Here is a 22,493-nt window from a genome sequence, read left to right on the forward strand (position 1 = left end):
TAGGTCTCAAAGATTCCTCTTCAAAAACTCCCTCTCTTTACCAGTAAAGGTTTCTTCGGGAGTACCACAGGGCAGCCATCTAGGCCCCTTACTCTTCACACTCTTTATTAATGACTTGCCTTCAGTATTAACATACTCTCGAGTACTTATGCATGCGGATGATGTTAAACTCTGTGTCCAGTACAAGGACATTTCATTTCATTCTCGCTTGCAATCCGATCTCAATAGCTTTCAGTCATGGTGTTGTGCAAACTTGTTACACCTTAATGCCTCGAAATGCAAAGTTATGACATTTCATCGTTCTAGCCCTTTGTTGGCTCCATACACCCTATTTGGGGGTTCTCTTGAGAGAATTACCCTGGTGGATGATCTGGGTGTTATGTTAGACCCCAAGTTTAAGTTTTCCGAACACATTTCTACCATGGTAAATAAGGCCATGGGCGTGCTTGGGTTTATAAAGAGGTGGTCAAAGGAATTTGACGACCCCTATATAACAAAGACTCTCTATACCTCGCTTGTTCGTCCGATCTTAGAATACGGCTCCTGTGTATGGTGCCCTCAGTACAAAGTACACCAGGACCGTATAGAATCAGTACAGAAAAACTTTTTACTCTTTGCTCTGCGGGGCCTTAACTGGGATGCGGGTGTAAGACTCCCATCTTACTCTAGTAGACTATTATTAGTAAACCTCCCATCCTTAGTTAACCGTAGAATAATGCTTGGTGTGATATTTATGCACAACTTGATCAGGGGTGACATAGACAGCCCTGATCTGTTGAGCCGCATAAACTTCACGATTCCTGTTAGAATGACTAGAAATTTTACACCGTTGTTCCTTCCACTTTGTAGATCAAATTATTCCTTGCATGAACCGTTTAGGGTCTTATGCTCGGATTATAATTCCCTCTACCATATTATATCCAATACTAATTCTCTTCCTCTTATTAAATTATTAATCCTTACACACCTTTCGATTAATTAGTAACTGTAGTGGTATTTGTATTTTGATTGCATGCTTAGTTTCTTAGTGAGTTTAGTGCTAATTTTCCTCGAATGTTAGTCTAATATCTATCTTTCTTGCATGTTCGCGTTTGGTTCGGCTACGCACCGCGCGTCATGCGGCAGCGCCCCTCGGTCGGTTGGGCGGGAGGAGGGCTGCGTTTTGCCAGGGATCCGCGCGTAACAGCCTTCTGCTGGTGTCACACGGGCCACTTGACGGTGCAGTAACTGCCTCTTGAAAGATGCAGTCATTGCATGTCAACGTCCAAGAAAAAAGTTACTGTGCCGGCTCCGGGGCAAGGCGGATATCTCCCAAGAGGAGAAGTCTAAGCTAGCCTTGGCTGAGCAACGGGTACAGGAGGGCCGCGAACACTACGCGCAGTTGCCCCATATGAAGGCAACAAACGGTGGATTCACCAACAAGGTGGAGGAGATGTTGGCCACCAAGAGGCAACGCTCGATCGAGAGTGCTGCCAAAGACACTCCGGCGAGCAAGCGGCAACGCGGGCCCACGGTGGCCACCCCCCAGCCGAAGACGAGGAAGCCGAGACAGAAGGCCATGAGCAAGGTGTCCAAGAGACATCTCATTGTGGCCTTGATCGACCGCAGCGACGAGAACGGGAAGATGACGGCGGCGCAGTGGAAGTTAGTCCACGCGCAGCTCGTCGAGGCACTATTCCTAGGACCCTAGCGCTCTTATGCCCACGTTCGATGGAGCGGGATGGCTGAACGGGGTCAAAATCCTGAAGTGTAATGACGACCCAACGCGGCAGTGGCTGGTGCAGAAGGTGCCCCTACTGGAAGCTCTGTGGGAGGGGGCCAAGCTGAAGGTGGTAGACAGGGAGCTGATCCCGTCCATACCAAAGGCGAAGGTGCTCTTCCCCATTGCTGTCCAGGGGGAGCGAGCACTGAAGCTGCTGCAGAGGCAAAATCCGGACGTGCCAACGGCTGACTGGAAGGTTCTGCATGCCGGTAGCCCACTACCCAACGAGGGGGGCCAGCACGTGATCCTCCAGATCAGCAAGGAGGCGGAGGACATCTTGTATCCCAGGTTCGGGAAGATGGCGTGGGGCGTAGGTAGCGTATACCTACGGCTGAAAAAGCGCCACCCTGAGGACAAAGATGCGCATACCCTCCAGGCAGGCGAGGTCGAGAGGGACCTAGGTCTGGAGACCATAGTGGAGGCCGCCCAGGGTCTTGCGCTGGACGACTCGGAGGAGGAGGAGGACGGTGACCTGACAATCATAGTCAACCCGTTGTGCGAGGTTGAGTTAGCCACCCATGACACTAAGGGTGCTGCAACTCAATCTTCATAAAAGCAAGGTAGCGTCGGCGGAGCTCCTCATTGCCATGGAGCAAGGGCCCACCGACATAGCTTTAGTCCAAGAGCCGTGGATTGCGTCAGGCAACTCTGTGGCCGGACTAAAGTCCTCAAATTACAGCCTTCTCTACTCAACATCGGTAAGCAGGAACAGAACCGCCGTACTCGTACGGAAGGGAATCCATACTCATCTTATGTCTCAATACAGCACGGATGACCTGACGGTGGTGATGCTGGAGAGCGAGGAAAAGCGCCTAATGGCAGCTTCCTGCTACATGGCACATGACAGGCCCGCCCCACCCGAAGAACTTAGGAGTCTGGTGACAGAGGCCGGCTCCAAAAATCTCCAACTCCTCATCGGTGCAGAAGCCAACGCACATCACAATGTGTGGGGAAGCCCTGACATCAACGATAGAGGTGAGTCACTCCTAGACTTTATCTTATCCACTAACTTAGATGTAGCAAACGTGGGGGAGGAACACACCTTCGTGGGTCCCACCTCGTCAAACGTGCTATACCTAACTGTTGTCACGGGAAAGAGTACCTTGGTATCTGACTGGAGAGTCCTCGAAAGACCATCCTTCTCAGACCATAAGTACATTCAGTTCAAGTGCGACTTCAAACACTCTTCGAAGATAACAGTCTATAGAAACCCCCGGAACACAAACTGGGTAAAGTTTAAAAAGACAGTTACTTCGAAGCTCGCGAATTCGGGCTCAGTGAAATCCGCGGAGGATATAGAAAAATCCCTAAAGACCCTATCCAACGAGTTACTGAACGCCTACCATGCATCGTGCAAACCCTCGAGAACGAAGATGAGGTCCAAGCCACTCTGGTGGAACCGAGATCTCTCTCTCCACAGGAACAACCTCAAGGAATTCTTCAAGATCGCCAAACAAGCGAACGAAGAGATTGTCAATGAGGAATATAAAATCCTACTTAGGAGCTACAAGAAGGAAATACGTAGGGCACGAAGGAACTCGTGGAGAAACTTCTGCTCCAACATCGAGAAAGTGCCCGTAACCGCTAGGCTCCGGAAGCTGCTTTCAAAGCAGCCCACAGTACAGAGCCAACTAAAACTAGACAACGGACAGTGGACAGAGGGCAGTAAAGAAGCCCTAACAGCACTAATGGAGGCGCACTTCCCTGGATGCACCGAGGTCACTGACGCCAAGGAGCATCAGGACCTAGCAACTGAGGAGCAGCACCCCCCAATAGGTCTGTTAACCACTAAGAGAATCCACTGGGCCATAGACTCCTTCGCGGGCATAAAAACACCAGGACTGGACGGGATATTCCCAGCCATGATGCAGTTGACCAAAGAGGTTATTAGCCCATGGCTCCTCGCAATATACTCAGCATGCCTAAGTACGGGCTATAAACAAGTCGCCTAGAAGCGAATAACATACACCCTGCAATCAACGTCTGGATCAAAAACCTCCTAAGTTGTAGACGGGTGCAATCGGAGTGGGGCACTGCTTCCATGGTAAAGGGGGCACACAGAGGCACACCTCAGGGTGGAGTCCTGTCGCCACTACTGTGGAATTTGGTGGTCGACGACCTCATTAAGGGATTTGAGAGGAAGGCCCCAAAAATAACAGCTTATGCAGACGACATAAGCATACTTATTACGGGTGTTTGTCCATCGACCCTCAGCTCCTTAATGGAACGTACACTCAGGGAGATACGTGAGTGGGCGGAAGAGGTAGGACTCAGTATCAACGCGGACAAGACGGACCTCATCCTCTTTACCAAGAGGTACAAGGTACCGATATGGACCCCCCCGAAAATTGACCAAGCTAGGCTGACTCCAAAATCACAGGTGAAATACCTAGGCACAGTACTGGACAGCAAACTGGCATGGAGGCCCAATGTAGTGGAAAGGGTGAGGAAGGCTACCATTGCGCTTTATGCATCCAAGAAGATGCTCAGCAGCACATGGGGCCTGTCACCTGCTCTAATGCACTGGATCTACATCTCGGTGGTGCGACCAACTCTGCTGTATGGAGCCTTAGTGTGGTGGCAGGCTTCTGAAAAGAAGACATACCATAAGCTTATGGAAAAGACTCAGCGACAGGCTCTGCTCTGTATTACACGGCGCTGAGGTCAACCCCAACAAAAGCACACGAAACTGTACTCGGAATCGACCCCCTGGACATAAACTCGCTCGCCTGATTGCGGGAAAGGCAGCACAACGCCTTATAGTATCTGGAAATCTATCGATACAAGGATACGGGCACAGTTCAATTGGCAGGGACATGACCAGATCAACTGATTACATGACCCCCCAAACTTGCCTTGACGTCAAAACAACCACATCTTTGGGACCTGAAGACTGGAAAATTGGAAGGGACCAAACTAAGCACCTCAATATATACACTGACGGCTTCAAGATGGACGGAGGAGTAGGAGCGGGCCTATACTGTACAGACCCTGAGATAAGGCTGTCGTATAAGCTACCGGACCAATGCAGCATATTCCAGGCAGAAGTTTTTGCCATCGGGAAAGCAGCGGAGGTCGCTCTCCTCACAGAACGAGCACACGATGCGGTCAACCTATTCGTCGACAGCCAAGCGGCGATAAGATCCATGCAGTCGTCCGCGGTCAGTTCCAGAAGTGTCTTGGCGAGACAGTGTGGATCTATTGGGTTCCCAGCCACCAGGGCATCGAAGGAAACGAAGCGGCGGACGTACTAGCTAAGGAAGGCGTCGGGCTGGAAAATTGGAGAACCGAGAACGTGCCTGTCTCCCTTAGAACTCTGCAATGCGATCTAGAGAAGCAGGCTAGAACACAGACTGATAGCAGGTGGAGTAGTACCACCACCTGCAGAACCTCGAAGATAATGTGCAAGGAACGCAACGAGAAACTTAGCCACTACCTACTGCACCTACCACGAAAGGACTGTAGATTGCTAGTGGGAATACTTACAGGTCACTGTCTGGCTGCTGCACATGCAGCAAAGCTAGGCATCACCAACAGAGACAGTTGTAGGAAATGTGATGAACCTGGGGCTATCGAAACCCTGGAACATCTCATCTGCTACTGTCCGGCTCTCTGAAGGGCAAAGATTAGATACCTGGGCGCCCCAGTGCTGGCATCACTGGAAGATGCCTCCAAAAGGACGCCACAGGAACTGCTGGCCTATGCTAAAACACCTCGATTCTCGGGGACTTTAAAACCACATAAACACTCCCGCGACGGTTCATACACCCCCCTATTCGGATAAATAAGGGCCAGATTGGCCTATGCGTGGCCCCGCTGAGGGCCGTCCGGGTTAACATAACTTAACCTAAGCTAGAGATTCTGCAGGCTGTTCTTATATGTGGCGAACAGGAGCTCATTAGCCGTATGGAAGATCGTGAACCAAACTTTATGTGATTTGAGTGATGTAGAGTTGCGAGACATCATCGCAGAATTATTGCCGTTAGTGCGCATAAACCATGTTTTACCACCTCATAGTGAGATACTCTGCCAAGCAATTCGTAGAGATCTTGTCAGCACTCCACCTTCACATATGATTGGAGAAAATTTACGTATCAATGCCTGAATACGTAGTGGTAGTAATCAGGGACTCTTTGTTGAAGGATCGATTATCTTCATCTCACCACCAGGTGGAACTAATGCGTATTAGTAGGGCGCGACACCCGCCAGATATTCCTGATACCTTGAATATGGTGTCCCACATGAATGCAGCGGATAATAATGGACTTTGTAGTGTTGTTAATCGTGGTGCTATTCATGAAAATATTGACATGATGGTAGGGTCGGCTGTTATACCAGCACCGGATAACCAAACTTTATTGGCAATGCGTAAACGCAAAAATAAACTTCGCCAGTCACCTATGTGCCAGCGTGCATTGCTACTGCCACTTTCATCAAAACATGAAATTGAACGACAAATTCGGCTTCGGGTCGTGAGAGAGTTTAACGTCCCTGATGAAGTATCTGATATTCTGGAAAGCTCACACCAATCCAGCCAGAAAAGTGATGATGTTCACAAAGAAAATCCTTGTGGAGTTGCGTCCACTACTTAAGGCGAGGACAATTTGCTTGAAGATGAAGATCAAAGCCCACCGCCATCACCAGCGGCTACTGGCTCAGTTCCGCGAAACACAACCGTTGGATCTTCTTTTTTATCGTCCTCGTCAATGGGATCGTCAGCATCATAAATCTGTGGCAGTGGATTGAGTGCATCATAAATCTGTGGATGGAGTACACCCCTATTATAGCCGAAATCTCACTTTTCCGCGTCACCAATCAAATGGTCTTTTTGGTGTAGCCAGTATTTTAGCAACCAACTCTGGTCCTGCGCTTCAGTGTAGCTGTGCACGTATTTCAGCGTCAGCGCGTCCACGAAATGAACTGCCGGCGTTAATAACTGAAGGGGACTTTCGATTTCCGCATGGAAATAGCTTGGGCTTGGATATTATTGTTGAGAACGGCGCATGTGCTTTGGACTCTGGAAATAGTCATCTTTCAGATATGATGCCGGATGTGGCTATGGCCACCGCATCGTTAGGTCAGCTTCATTTGTCGAATAGTACTGGAAATACTAGCGGCCGTAGCGTCGGCAGCAATAACGACATGTCAGAAAGTTTACAATTACATTTGGGGGATGGTCCAAACCCTCGCGTAGTTGGAAACGTTCCAAGTGCACTGACCCTGCGAAGTATACACGTAAGTATTTCCTTCTCGGTATTTATCCTAAAATAAAAATTTTCCATTAATTTTAGCACGCCCTGCCACAAAGCAACTATCACCGCTTCGTGCAGCGCTCTAGTTCGCCATTTGATATGATGCGTCATGGACAGTTATCGCCCACATCACACCCTCCAAATCCTGGGTCATTCAACTCTGGACCACCCTGGTATTTATAGAGGTTGTAAGTGGGCAACTGTTACATGTTCTGCAGAGTAATTTTTTAACCAGCTCCTAAATGTGGAGAACAGGAGCTCATTAGCCGTATGGAAGATCGTGAACCAAACTTTTTGTGATTTGAGTGATGTAGAGTTGCGAGACATCATCGCAGAATTATTGCCTTTAGTGCGCATAGACCATGTTTTACCACCTCATAGTGAGATACTCTGCCAAGCAATTCGTAGAGATCTTGTCAGCACTCCACCTTCACATATGATTGGAGAAAATTTACGTATCAATGCCTGAATACGTAGTGGTAGTAATCAGGGACTCTTTGTTGAAGGATCGATTATCTTCATCTCACCACCAGGTGGAACTAATGCGTATTAGTAGGTCGCGACACCCGCCAGATATTCCTGATACCTTGAATATGGTGTCCCACATGAATGCAGCGGATAATAATGGACTTTGTAGTGTTGTTAATCGTGGTGCTATTCATGAAAATATTGACATGATGGTAGGGTCGGCTGTTATACCAGCACCGGATAACCAAACTTTATTGGCAATGCGTAAACGCAAAAATAAACGTCGCCAGTCACCTATGTGCCAGCGTGCATTGCTACTTCCACTTTCATCAAAACATGAAATTGAACGACAAATTCGGCTTCGGGTCTTGAGAGAGTTTAACGTCCCTGATGAAGTATCTGATATTCTGGAAAGCTCACACCAATCCATCCAGAAAAGTGATGATATTACAAAGAAAATCCGTGTGGAGTTGCGTCCACTACTCAAGGCGAGGACAATTTGCTTGAAGATGAAGATCAAAGCCCACCGCCATCACCAGCGGCTACTGGCTCAGTTCCGCGAAACACAACCGTTGGATCTTCTTTTTTATCGTCCTCGTCAATGGGATCGTCAGCATCATCAATCTGTGGCTCTGATGGAGTACACCCCTATTATAGCCGGAATCTCACTTTTCCGCGTCACCAATCAAATGGTCTTTTTGGTGTAGCCAGTATTTTAGCAACCAACTCTGGTCCTGCGCTTCAGTGTAGCTATGCACGTATTTCATCGTCAGCGCGTCCACGAAATGAACTGCCGGCGTTAATAACTGAAGGGGCCTTTCAATTTCCGGAAATAGCTTAGGCTTGGATATGAGTGTTGAGAACGGCGCATGTGCTTTGGACTCTGGAAATAGTCATCTTTCAGATATGATGCCGGATGGGGCTATGGCCACCGCATCGATAGGTCAGCTTCATTTGTCGAATAGTACTGGAAATACTAGCGGGCGTAGCGTCGGAAGCAATAACGACATGCCAGAAAGTTTACAATTAGATTTGGGGGATGGTCCAAACCCTCGCGTAGTTGGAAACGTTCCAAGTGCACTGACCTTGCGAAGTATACACGTAAGTATTTCCTTTTCGGTATTTATCCTAAAATAAAAATTTTCCATTAATTTCAGCACGCTCTGCCACAAAGCAACTATCACCGCTTCGTGCAGCGCTCTAGTTCGCCATTTGATATGATGCGTCATGGACAGTTATCGCCCACATCACACCCTCCAAATCCTGGGTCATTTAACTCTGGACCACCCAGGTTTTTATAGAGGTTGCAAGTGGACAACTGTTACATGTTCTGCAGAGTAATTCTTTAACCAGCTCCTAAGCTAAGCTAGAAGGCTGGCAAAAACCCTCTAGTTGAACCCTCCACGAGGTTGCCGGCTGGGCAATGGACACTGCATTATCCCGGGCGAGGATAATGCACTGTCGCTTGCCCTGCCCGCGGTAATGCAGTGTCTAGCTAAGGCTATTGTCCATCGTCTTCCCGATCTAAAGTCGGGGGAACTGAACCAAGGCCATAGCTAGAGGTGCCTGGCGGCCAGGCATAAAACGCTAGCGGGTGGTCCCCCCGAAAAACATTAACCGGTATGGACCTTCGGTTCAAATATGGAGGACCAAGCACGGTCATGTCTGTTGTAATACTACTGCCACAAAAACGACGCGTTGCAGGGTGAGCAGCGCGGGTGCCGTTGTCGACGCAGACTCGGACTTGGAGAGCGTGCTATCCATTAGCAAGACCGAAGAGGAAAGCCTTCTCCGCTCGCCGGAACTAGGTTCCAGCTCCCTGCGTAGGGAAGGGCCGAAGCGTTCCAAAGAGGGGATGAAGGCAGCTCAGTATAAGGCGGCCCTCAAGTTACTGAGCCGAGGTAATGTTGGCCACCAAGAGGCAACGATCGATCGAGAGTGCTGCCAAAGACACGGCAGTGGCTGGTGCAGAAGGTGCCCCTACTGGAAGCTCTGTGGGAGGGGGCCAAGCTGAAGGTGGTAGACAGGGAGCTGATCCCGTCCATACCAAAGGCGAAGGTGCTCTTCCCCATTGCTGTCCAGGGGGAGCGAGCACTGAAGCTGCTGCAGAGGCAAAATCCGGACGTGCCAACGGCTGACTGGAAGGTTCTGCATGCCGGTAGCCCACTACCCAACGAGGGGGGCCAGCACGTGATCCTCCAGATCAGCAAGGAGGCGGAGGACATCTTGTATCCCAGGTTCGGGAAGATGGCGTGGGGCGTAGGTAGCGTATACCTACGGCTGAAAAAGCGCCACCCCGAAGACAAAGATGCGCTTACCCTCCAGGCAGGCGAGGTCGAGAAGGTCTGGAGACCATAGTGGAGGCCGCCCAGGGTCTTGCGCTGGACGACTCGAAGGAGGAGGAGGACGGTGACCTGACAATCATAGTCAACCCGTTGTGCGAGGTTGAGTTAGCCACCCATGACACTAAGGGTGCTGCAACTCAATCTTCATAAAAGCAAGGTAGCGTCGGCGGAGCTCCTCATTGCCATGGAGCAAGGGCCCACCGACATAGCTTTAGTCCAAGAGCCGTGGATTGCGTCAGGCAACTCTGTGGCCGGACTAAAGTCCTCAAATTACAACCTTCTCTACTCAACATCGGTAAGCAGGAACAGAACCGCCGTACTCGTACGGAAGGGAATCCATGCTCATCTTACGTCTCAATACAGCACGGATGACATGACGGTGGTGATGCTGGAGAGCGAGGAAAAGCGCCTAATGGCAGCTTCCTGCTACATAGCACATGACAGGCCCGCCCCACCCGAAGAACTTAGGAGTCTGGTGACAGAAGCCGGCTCCAAAAATCTCCAACTCCTCATCGGTGCAGAAGCCAACGCACATCACAATGTGTGGGGAAGCCCTGACATCAACGATAGAGGTGATTCACTCCTAGACTTTATCTTATCCACTAACTTAGACGTAGCAAACGTGGGGGAGGAACACACCTTCGTGGGTCCCACCTCGTCAAACGTGCTAGACCTAACTGTTGTCACGGGAAAGAGTACCTTGGTATCTGACTGGAGAGTCCTCGAAAGACCATCCTTCTCAGACCATAGGTACATTCAGTTCAAGTGCGAATTCAAACACTCTTCGAAGATAACAGTCTACAGAACCCCCGGAACACAAACTGGGTAAAGTTTAAAAAGACAGTTACTTCGAAGCTCGCGAATTCGGGCTCAGTGAAATCCGCGGAGGATATAGAGAAGTCCCTAAAGACCCTATCCAACGAGTTACTGAACGCCTACCATGCATCGTGCAAACCCTCGAGAACGAAGATGAGGTCCAAGCCACTCTGGTGGAACCGAGATCTCTCTCTCCACAGGAACAACCTCAAGGAATTCTTCAAGATCGCCAAACAAGCGAACGAAGAGATTGTCAATGAGGAATATAAAATCCTACTTAGCAGCTACAAGAAGGAAATACGTAAGGCACGAAGGAAGTCGTGGAGAAACTTCTGCTCCAACATCGAGAAAGTGCCCGAAACCGCTAGGCTCCGGAAGCTGCTTTCAAAGCAGCCCACAGTACAGAGCCAACTAAAACTAGACAACGGACAGTGGACAGAGGGCAGTAAAGAAGCCCTAACAGCACTAATGGAGGCGCACTTCCCTGGATGCACCGAGGTCACTGACGCCAAGGAGCATCAGGACCTAGCAACTGAGGAACAGCACCCCCCAATAGGTCTGTTAACCACTAAGAGAATCCACTGGGCCATAGACTCCTTCGCGGGCATAAAAGCACCAGGACTGGACGGGATATTCCCAGCCATGATGCAGTTGACCAAAGAGGTTATTAGCCCATGGCTCTTCGCAATATACTCAGCATGCCTAAGAACGGGCTATATCCCCATCCAATGGAGAACCTCGAGAGTTGTCTTCCTCCCTAAGGCAGGAAAGTGCAGCCACGTGAGTCCCAAGGATTACAGACCGATAAGCCTTACCTCCTTTATACTAAAAATACTAGAAAAGCTGTTAGATTTGCACATCAGGAATGAGGTAGGGAGACTGATGTCAACAAAACCAACACGCCTACACCAAGGGGAAATCAGTGGAGACGGCACTACACTCGCTAGAAGCCACCATCCAGAGCGCCCTTCACAACAAAAAGTATGCTTTGGGAGCATTTGTGGACATCTCAGGAGCATTCAACAACGTGACCACAACCGCAATAACAAGTCGCCTAGAAGCGAATAACATACACCCTGCAATCAACGTCTGGATCAAAAACCTCCTAAGTTGTAGACGGGTGCAATCGGAGTGGGGCACTGCTTCCATGGTAAAGGGGGCACACAGAGGCACACCTCAGGGTGGAGTCCTGTCGCCACTATTGTGGAATTTGGTGGTCGTCGACCTCATTAAGGGATTTGAAAGGAAGGCCCCAAAAATAACAGCTTATGCAGACGACATAAGCATACTTATTACGGGAGTTTGTCCATCGACCCTCAGCTCCTTAATGGAACGTACACTCAGGGAGATACGTGAGTGGGCGGAAGAGGTAGGACTCAGTATCAAACTAGGCTGACTCCAAAATCACAGGTGAAATACCTAGGCACAGTACTGGACAGCAAGCTGGCATGGAGGCCCAATATAGTGGAAAGGGTGAGGAAGGCTACCATTGCGCTTTATGCATCCAAGAAGATGCTCAGCAGCACATGGGACCTGTCACCTGCTCTAATGCACTGGATCTACATCTCGGTGGTGCGACTAACTCTGCTGTATGGAGCCTTAGTGTGGTGGCAGGCTACTGAAAAGAAGACATACCATAAGCTTATGGAAAAGACTCAGCGACAGGCTCTGCTCTGTATTACACGGCGCTGAGGTCAACCCCAACAAAAGCACTCGAAACTGTACTCGGAATCGACCCCCTGGACATTCACTCGCTCGCCTGATTGCGGGAAAGGCAGCACAACGCCTTATAGCATCAGGAAATCTATCGATACAAGGATACGGGCACAGTTCAATTGGCAGGGACATGACCAGATCAACTGATTACATGACCCCCCAAACTTGCCTTGACGTCAAAACAACCACATCTTTGGGACCTGAAGACTGGAAAATTGGAAGGGACCAAACTAAGCACCTCAATATATACACTGACGGCTCCAAGATGGACGGAGGAGTAGGAGCGGGCCTATACTGTACAGACCCTGAGATAAGGCTGTCGTATAAGCTACCGGACCAATGCAGCATATTCCAGGCAGAAGTTTTTGCCATCGGGAAAGCAGCGGAGGTCGCTCTCCTCACAGAACGAGCACACGATGCGGTCAACCTATTCGTCGACAGCCAAGCGGCGATAAGATCCATGCAGTCGTCCGCGGTCAGTTCCAGAAGTGTCTTGGCGAGACAGTGTGGATCTATTGGGTTCCCAGCCACCAGGGCATCGAAGGAAACGAAGCGGCGGACGTACTAGCTAAGGAAGGCGTCGGGCTGGAGAATTGGAGAACCGAGAACGTGCCTGTCTCCCTTAGAACTCTGCAATGCGATCTAGAGAAGCAGGCTAGAACACAGACTGATAGCAGGTGGAGTAGTACCACCACCTGCAGAACCTCGAAGATAATGTGCAAGGAACGCAACGAGAAACTTAGCCACTACCTACTGCACCTACCACGAAAGGACTGTAGATTGCTAGTGGGAATACTTACAGGTCACTGTCTGGCTGCTGCACATGCAGCAAAGCTAGGCATCACCAACAGAGACAGTTGTAGGAAATGTGATGAACCTGGGGCTATCGAAACCCTGGAACATCTCATCTGCTACTGTCCGGCTCTCTGAAGGGCAAAGATTAGATACCTGGGCGCCCCAGTGCTGGCATCACTGGAAGATGCCTCCAAAAGGACGCCACAGGAACTGCTGGCCTATGCTAAAAACACCTCGATTCTCGGGGACATTAAAACCACATAAACACTCCCGCGACGGTTCATACGCCCCCCTATCCGGATAACTAAGGGCCAGATTGGCCTATGCGTGGCCCCGCTGAGGGCCGTCCGGGTTAACATAACTTAACCTAAGCTAGAGATTCTGCAGGCTGTTCTTAAATGTGGCGAACAGGAGCTCATTAGCCGTATGGAAAATCGTGAACCAAACTTATTGTGATTTGAGTGATGTAGAGTTGCGAGACATCATCGCAGAATTATTGCCGTTAGTGCGCATAGACCATGTTTTACCACCTCATAGTGAGATACTCTGCCAAGCAATTCGTAGAGATCTTGTCAGCACTCCACCTTCACATATGATTGGAGAAAATTTACGTATCAATGCCTGAATACGTAGTGGTAGTAATCAGGGACTCTTTGTTGAAGGATCGATTATCTTCATCTCACCACCAGGTGGAACTAATGCGTATTAGTAGGTCGCGACACCCGCCAGATATTCCTGATACCTTGAATATGGTGTCCCACATGAATGCAGCGGATAATAATGGACTTTGTAGTGTTGTTAATCGTGCTATTCATGAAAATATTGACATGATGGTAGGGTCGGCTGTTATACCAGCACCGGATAACCAAACTTTATTGGCAATGCGTAAACGCGAAAATAAACTTCGCCAGTCACCTATGTGCCAGCGTGCATTGCTACTGCCACTTTCATCAAAACATGAAATTGAACGACAAATTCGGCTTCGGGTCGTGAGAGAGTTTAACCTCCCTGATGAAGTATCAGCCAGAAAAGTGATGATGTTTACAAAGAAAATCCGTGTGGAGTTGCGTCCACTACTCAAGGCGAGGACAATTTGCTTGAAGATGAAGATCAAAGCCCACCGCCATCACCAGCGGCTACTGGCTCAGTTCCGCGAAACACAACCGTTGGATCTTCTTTTTTATCGTCCTCGTCAATGGGATCGTCAGCATCATCAATCTGTGGCACCGATGGAGTACACCCCTATTATAGCCGAAATCTCACTTTTCCGCGTCAGCAATCAAATGGTCTTTTTGGTGTAGCCAGTATTTTAGCTGCCAACTCTGGTCCTGGCCTTTAGTGTAGCTATGCACGTATTTCAGCGTCAGCGCGTCCACGAAATCAACTGCCGGCATTAATAACTGAAGGGGACTTTCGATTTTCGCATGGAAATAGCTTTGGCTTGGATATGAGTGTTGAGAACGGCGCATGTGCTTTGGACTCTGGAAATAGTCATCTTTCAGATATGATGCCGGATGTGGCTATGGCCACCGCATCGTTAGGTCAGCTTCATTTGTCGAATAGTACTGGAAATACTAGCGGCCGTAGCGTCGGCAGCAATAACGACATGCCAGAAAGTTTACAATTAGGTTTGGGGGATGGTCCAAACCCTCGCGTAGTTGGAAACGTTCCAAGTGCACTGACCCTGCGAAGTATACACGTTAGTTAATGCACTGTCGCTTGCCCTGCCCGCGGTAATGCAGTGTCTAGCTAAGGCTATGGTCCATCGTCTTCCCGATCTAAAGTCGGGGGAACTGAACCAAGGCCATAGCTAGAGGTGCCTGGCGGCCAGGCATAAAACGCTAGGGGGTGGTCCCCCCGAAAAACATTAGCCGGTATGGACCTTCGGGTCAAATATGGAGGCTGATAAGGACCAAGCACGGGTTGGGATGTCAACCCAAACGTCGGTGGAAAGCGTGACTGCTACCACCGGCGGGCACGGGGAGGAGAAATCCTCTCTGCGTGTCGCCAGCGGTCACACCTCGGGCATGGCGGGAGCAGGTCATGTCTGTTGTAATACTACTGCCACAAAAACGACGCGTTGCAGGGTGAGCCGCGCGGTTGCCGTTGTCGACGCAGACTCGGACCTGGAGAGCGTGCTATCCATTAGCAAGACCGAAGAGGAAAGCCTTCTCCGCTCGCCGGAACCAGGTTCCAGCTCCCTGCGTAGGGAAGGGCCGAAGCGTTCCAGGGAAGGGATGAAGGCATAAGCTCAGTATAAAGCGGCCCTTCAATAACTTCAATAACTTCAATAACTACTTCAATAACTGTTCTTTCTCTCTCGCTCTCTAAACTTTCTGAGCAATAGCGCTCTCTGTTTAGTAGCTCTCGCTATAACCGCTCTCCACTCTGCTCTCTTTTTTTTTTTTTTCTTTCCAATTCCGCTTTGAGCGTTGTCTGGCACATTGGTCTGATACCAATTTGTTTTGGAAATTTTAATTTTTCTTCGTAAATTTTCTTAAGAAAATATTTAAATAATAAAAATGGAATTCGCTGTGGTCTGCGCCAAAAAAACCTGCAAGAAGCAGATCACTCACGATCAGCCGAATGTCCCCTGCTGGCTCTGCGACAGCGTAGTCCACGCAAAATGAGCGGGATTTTCTGGCCTCGTGAGTGATGCTATAGCCAAACGTAATGGCTTGCATTACAGTTGCGAGGCATGCCGTGCGGTGGAGAAGGAAATGGTATCTTTCATGAGGCAGACGCGGAGTGGCTTTAAGGAGCTGACCGTTGGTTTCAAAAACCAATACGATCGGCTCCTAGCCATGGAGGCTCAGTTTAGCGGTTTAAAACTGCTGAATGAGTCTCCGAGGCGCAAAAAGGTCACTCCGCGGGACCTGCAAGTGCCAACCGTCACTCAGCCGTGCGCCGCCGAAAAACTGACTCCGACCACTCCAAGTGTGCAGCAGTTGATCTCGTTTGCCACTCCAAAGGCAACGACAGCTGCTGGCGATGCAGATTCGGTAGCCGAATTCATCGCCTCGGGGAATGTGCAGCCAAGTACGTCTGCAGCGTCCGTGTCCGTGGGGTCCGCAAGTACACTAGTTGTCCCGTCTATCCCGATCCCACCAGTAAATAGACGTTCCGGACCTCCGGATATTGCCACCACAGGTACTAGACCTGTGGTGACTAAACCACTGGTGGGAGTCCCACCAAAACGACAAGTTTTTGTTTCACGGCTGGCCCCTGACCTCACATCTAATGATGTAACTGCTTTTATTCAAAGCAAAATAAAAGCCGTGGGTTTAAAGGTGGAGAAATTTAACTTCTCTTATGCCAGGGAGATAGCGTCGTTTAAGATAAGCATCTCCCCAACTCAATTTGACACCATTTGCTCCACCAAATTTTGGCCGGAGCATTTGGTGGTGAAGGAGTTTAAGGCTAAGAAGAAGAATAGGCCCCCCATATCGCTTCCAAATCTTTCCAGCGTGCCACCCTCAACCTCAACTTCCTCTTCCTCAACTTCCCGTCTTGCTCCAACCTTTCCAAAAAACTAACTTCTCTTTTAGTAACCTATCAGAATGTAAGAGGCTTGCGTAGTAAGCTCAGCATTCTTTTCCGGGATAGTGTTGCATTTGCTTCCCACGTTATTGTGTTTACTGAAACCTGGTTAAAGCCGGACATTCTTAGTTCCGAGGTTTTGGCAGGTCGGTACACAACTTTTAGAAAGGACCGTTCGTCTCGACGTGCAGGAGGGGTTCTAATTGCAGTGGACTCTTACTTCACGTCAGAACACTTCACAGTCCAAGTTCAACAGGAACTGGAATTCCTGTGTGTAAAACTGATTCTTCCCGCTTTCGCTATATTCATTACTTGCTCGTATATCCCACCTTCTTCGGATGTCCCTATTTATGAGCAGCACTTGTCCGCTTTAACCGCTGTTGCTTCCTCGCTATCTGATAAAGATCGTATGATAGTTCTTGGTGACTTCAACTTGCCAGGAACTGTTTGGTCTTCGGTAAACGAGTCTAGTATCCTAGTGCCCATGTCACGACATGACTTTGTTGACGGCTTGCTTGACCTGTCCCTGTCTCCAGTCAATCATGTGAAAATTTTCTTGGGTCGATTGCTTGATCTATGCTTTGTATCGGATCCGACCATAGTGTTGTTAACCCGAGCCCTTCCGCTCACTATACCTGACGACGCCTACCACCCTACTTTCGAGGTGTCGCTAGATATAGGACCAACTGTATTGGATCGGTCGAGTAGACTACCTCAACGTGTCCGCTGCTTTCGTAAAGCCGAGTTTGCGAAGCTTAATAACCTAATTAGGGATTTTGAATGGACCGCTTTGTACTTGTGCACTGATGTCACAAAAGGCACAAACATTTTTTACAATGCTCTTGGTACATTTTTTGATTCTTGTGTCCCGCTTTCTTGTCCGATTAGATCTGGAAAACCCCCTTGGTTTCCCAAAGAGTTATCCAGTCTAAAAAACTTAAAATCAAGACTTTATACAAAATTTCAAGAAGTGGGCTCTTCTACTTCTCACTCTCGTTATGTATTAGCTCGGTCAAACTTTTCAGTTCTTAATGCTCAATGCTATAAGAACTACCTATCTCGTTGCAGGATACGTTTTTCTCAGGACCCTTAACAGTTTTACTGCTTCGTAAACAGTAAGCGTAGAACGTCCGCACATCCATCCTCGCTATCATTTTGTAATACGTCGGCAAATAATGATCAGGCAATTGCCGATCTTTTTGCCCAGTTTTTCCAAACCACCTATTCTGAGGAACGCTACTCTGGTCAACCGTACCCATACGGATTACCGAGGTCGAACGGCATTTTCAGTCCCTTGTTAAATGAATATCCCTACTTCATGATCTTCGACTAGTTAAGCCGGTGTTTTCACCGGGTCCAGACGGGGTTCCAGGTTGTGTACTCAGGTACTGCGCCGAGGCTCTGTGTGGACCATTGCTTAAACTATTCACCCTGTCCATTGATTCCTCTTGCTTCCCCCCGATCTGGAAGGAATCGTTTATAATTCCTCTCCATAAAAAAGGTAGCAAGTCTGATGCAAAAAATTATAGAGGTATAGCAAAGTTATCCGCTATTCCCAAATTGTTTGAGAAGGTTTTAACTCCGCACTTGCAACATCTCAGCAAGTCACTTATATCTCCAACTCAGAATGGATTTATTAGGCGGCGATCAACCACCACGAACTTGTTAGAGTTTACCTCTTTCATTATTAAAGGCTTTCAAGGTAACTTACAGACGGATGTTATTTACACCGACTTTAGTAAAGCATTCGACTCTGTAAACCATTCCCTTTTAGCACATAAACTTGACCTTTTAGGGTTTCCGCCCAACCTCCTGAGATGGATTTCTAGCTATCTTTGTTCTAGGTCTCAAAGATTCCTCTTCAAAAACTCCCTCTCTTTACCAGTAAAGGTTTCTTCGGGAGTACCACAGGGCAGCCATCTAGGCCCCTTACTCTTCACACTCTTTATTAATGACTTGCCTTCAGTATTAACATACTCTCGAGTACTTATGTATGCGGATGATGTTAAACTCTGTGTCCAGTACAAGGACATTTCATTTCATTCTCGCTTGCAATCCGATCTCAATAGCTTTCAGTCATGGTGTTGTGCAAACTTGTTACACCTTAATGCCTCGAAATGCAAAGTTATGACATTTCATCGTTCTAGCCCTTTGTTGGCTCCATACACCCTATTTGGGGGTTCTCTTGAGAGAATTACCCTGGTGGATGATCTGGGTGTTATGTTAGACCCCAAGTTTAAGTTTTCCGAACACATTTCTACCATGGCAAATAAGGCCATGGGCGTGCTTGGGTTTATAAAGAGGTGGTCAAAGGAATTTGACGACCCCTATATAACAAAGACTCTCTATACCTCGCTTGTTCGTCCGATCTTAGAATACGGCTCCTGTGTATGGTGCCCTCAGTACAAAGTACACCAGGACCGTATAGAATCAGTACAGAAAAACTTTTTACTCGTTGCTCTGCGGGGCCTTAACTGGGATGCGGGTGTAAGACTCCCATCTTATTCTAGTAGACTACTATTAGTAAGCCTCCCATCCTTAGTTAACCGTAGAATAATGCTTGGTGTGATATTTATGCACAACTTGATCAGGGGTGACATAGACAGCCCTGATCTGTTGAGCCGCATAAACTTCACGATTCCTGTTAGAATGACTAGAAATTTTATACCGTTGTTCCTTCCACTTTGTAGATCGAATTATTCCTTGCATGAACCGTTTAGGGTCTTATGCTCGGATTATAATTCCCTCTACCATATTATATCCAATACTAATTCTCTTCCTCTTATTAAATTATTAATCCTTACACACCTTTCGATTAATTAGTAACTGTAGTGGTATTTGTATTTTGATTGCATGCTTAGTTTCTTAGTGAGTTTAGTGCTAATTTTACTCGAATGTTAGTCTAATATCTATCTTTCTTGCATGTTCGCGTTTGGTTCGGCTACGCACCGCGCGTCATGCGGCAGCGCCCCTCGGTCGGTTGGGCGGGAGGAGGGCTGCGTTTTGCCTGGGATCCGCGCGTAACAGCCTTCTGCTGGTGTCACACGGGCCACTTGACGGTGCAGTAACTGCCTCTTGAAAGATGCAGTCATTGCATGTCAACGTCCAAGAAAAAAGTTACTGTGCCGGCTCCGGGGCAAGGCGGATATCTCCCAAGAGGAGAAGTCCAAGCTAGCCTGGGCTGAGCAACGGGTACAGGAGGGCCGCGAACACTACGCGCAGTTGCCCCATATGAAGGCAACAAACGGTGGATTCACCAACAAGGTGGAGGAGATGTTGGCCACCAAGAGGCAACGCTCGATCGAGAGTGCTGCCAAAGACACTCCGGCGAGCAAGCGGCAACGCGGGCCCAAGGTGGCCACCCCCCAGCCGAAGACGAGGAAGCCGAGACAGAAGGCCATGAGCAAGGTGTCCAAGAGACATCTCATTGTGGCCTTGATCGACCGCAGCGACGAGAACGGGAAGATGACGGCGGCGCAGTGGAAGTTAGTCCACGCGCAGCTCGTCGAGGCACTATTCCTAGGACCCTAGCGCTCTTATGCCCACGTTCGATGGAGCGGGATGGCTGAACGGGGTCAAAATCCTGAAGTGTAATGACGACCCAACGCGGCAGTGGCTGGTGCAGAAGGTGCCCCTACTGGAAGCTCTGTGGGAGGGGGCCAAGCTGAAGGTGGTAGACAGGGAGCTGATCCCGTCCATACCAAAGGCGAAGGTGCTCTTCCCCATTGCTGTCCAGGGGGAGCGAGCACTGAAGCTGCTGCACAGGCAAAATCCGGACGTGCCAACGGCTGACTGGAAGGTTCTGCATGCCGGTAGCCCACTACCCAACGAGGGGGGCCAGCACGTGATCCTCCAGATCAGCAAGGAGGCGGAGGACATCTTGTATCCCAGGTTCGGGAAGATGGCGTGGGGCGTAGGTAGCGTATACCTACGGCTGAAAAAGCGCCACCCCGAAGACAAAGATGCGCACACCCTCCAGGCAGGCGAGGTCGAGAGGGACCTAGGTCTGGAGACCATAGTGGAGGCCGCCCAGGGTCTTGCGCTGGCCGACTCGAAGGAGGAGGAGGACGGTGACCTGACAATCATAGTCAACCCGTTGTGCGAGGTTGAGTTAGCCACCCATGACACTAAGGGTGCTGCAACTCAATCTTCATAAAAGCAAGGTAGCGTCGGCGGAGCTCCTCATTGCCATGGAGCAAGGGCCCACCGACATAGCTTTAGTCCAAGAGCCGTGGATTGCGTCAGGCAACTCTGTGGCCGGACTAAAGTCCTCAAATTACAACCTTCTCTACTCAACATCGGTAAGCAGGAACAGAACCGCCGTACTCGTACGGAAGGGAATCCATGCTCATCTTACGTCTCAATACAGCACGGATGACATGACGGTGGTGATGCTGGAGAGCGAGGAAAAGCGCCTAATGGCAGCTTCCTGCTACATAGCACATGACAGGCCCGCCCCACCCGAAGAACTTAGGAGTCTGGTGACAGAAGCCGGCTCCAAAAATCTCCAACTCCTCATCGGTGCAGAAGCCAACGCACATCACAATGTGTGGGGAAGCCCTGACATCAACGATAGAGGTGATTCACTCCTAGACTTTATCTTATCCACTAACTTAGACGTAGCAAACGTGGGGGAGGAACACACCTTCGTGGGTCCCACCTCGTCAAACGTGCTTGACCTAACTGTTGTCACGGGAAAGAGTACCTTGGTATCTGACTGGAGAGTCCTCGAAAGACCATCCTTCTCAGACCATAAGTACATTCAGTTCAAGTGCGAATTCAAACACTCTTCGAAGATAACAGTCTACAGAACCCCCGGAACACAAACTGGGTAAAGTTTAAAAAGACAGTTACTTCGAAGCTCGCGAATTCGGGCTCAGTGAAATCCGCGGAGGATATAGAGAAGTCCCTAAAGACCCTATCCAACGAGTTACTGAACGCCTACCATGCATCGTGCAAACCCTCGAGAACGAAGATGAGGTCCAAGCCACTCTGGTGGAACCGAGATCTCTCTCTCCACAGGAACAACCTCAAGGAATTCTTCAAGATCGCCAAACAAGCGAACGAAGAGATTGTCAATGAGGAATATAAAATCCTACTTAGGAGCTACAAGAAGGAAATACGTAGGGCACGAAGGAACTCGTGGAGAAACTTCTGCTCCAACATCGAGAAAGTGCCCGTAACCGCTAGGCTCCGGAAGCTGCTTTCAAAGCAGCCCACAGTACAGAGCCAACTAAAACTAGACAACGGACAGTGGACAGAGGGCAGTAAAGAAGCCCTAACAGCACTAATGGAGGCGCACTTCCCTGGATGCACCGAGGTCACTGACGCCAAGGAGCATCAGGACCTAGCAACTGAGGAGCAGCACCCCCCAATAGGTCTGTTAACCACTAAGAGAATCCACTGGGCCATAGACTCCTTCGCGGGCATAAAAACACCAGGACTGGACGGGATATTCCCAGCCATGATGCAGTTGACCAAAGAGGTTATTAGCCCATGGCTCCTCGCAATATACTCAGCATGCCTAAGTACGGGCTATAAACAAGTCGCCTAGAAGCCAATAACATACACCCTGCAATCAACGTCTGGATCAAAAACCTCCTAAGTTGTAGACGGGTGCAATCGGAGTGGGGCACTGCTTCCATGGTAAAGGGGGCACACAGAGGCACACCTCAGGGTGGAGTCCTGTCGCCACTACTGTGGAATTTGGTGGTCGACGACCTCATTAAGGGATTTGAGAGGAAGGCCCCAAAAATAACAGCTTATGCAGACGACATAAGCATACTTATTACGGGTGTT

The sequence above is a fragment of the Drosophila persimilis genome, unplaced genomic scaffold, assembly GCF_003286085.1.
Source record: "Drosophila persimilis strain 14011-0111.01,24,50 unplaced genomic scaffold, DperRS2 tig00000677-arrow-arrow-pilon, whole genome shotgun sequence".
In the NCBI taxonomy this organism is placed as follows: Eukaryota; Metazoa; Arthropoda; class Insecta; order Diptera; family Drosophilidae; genus Drosophila; species Drosophila persimilis.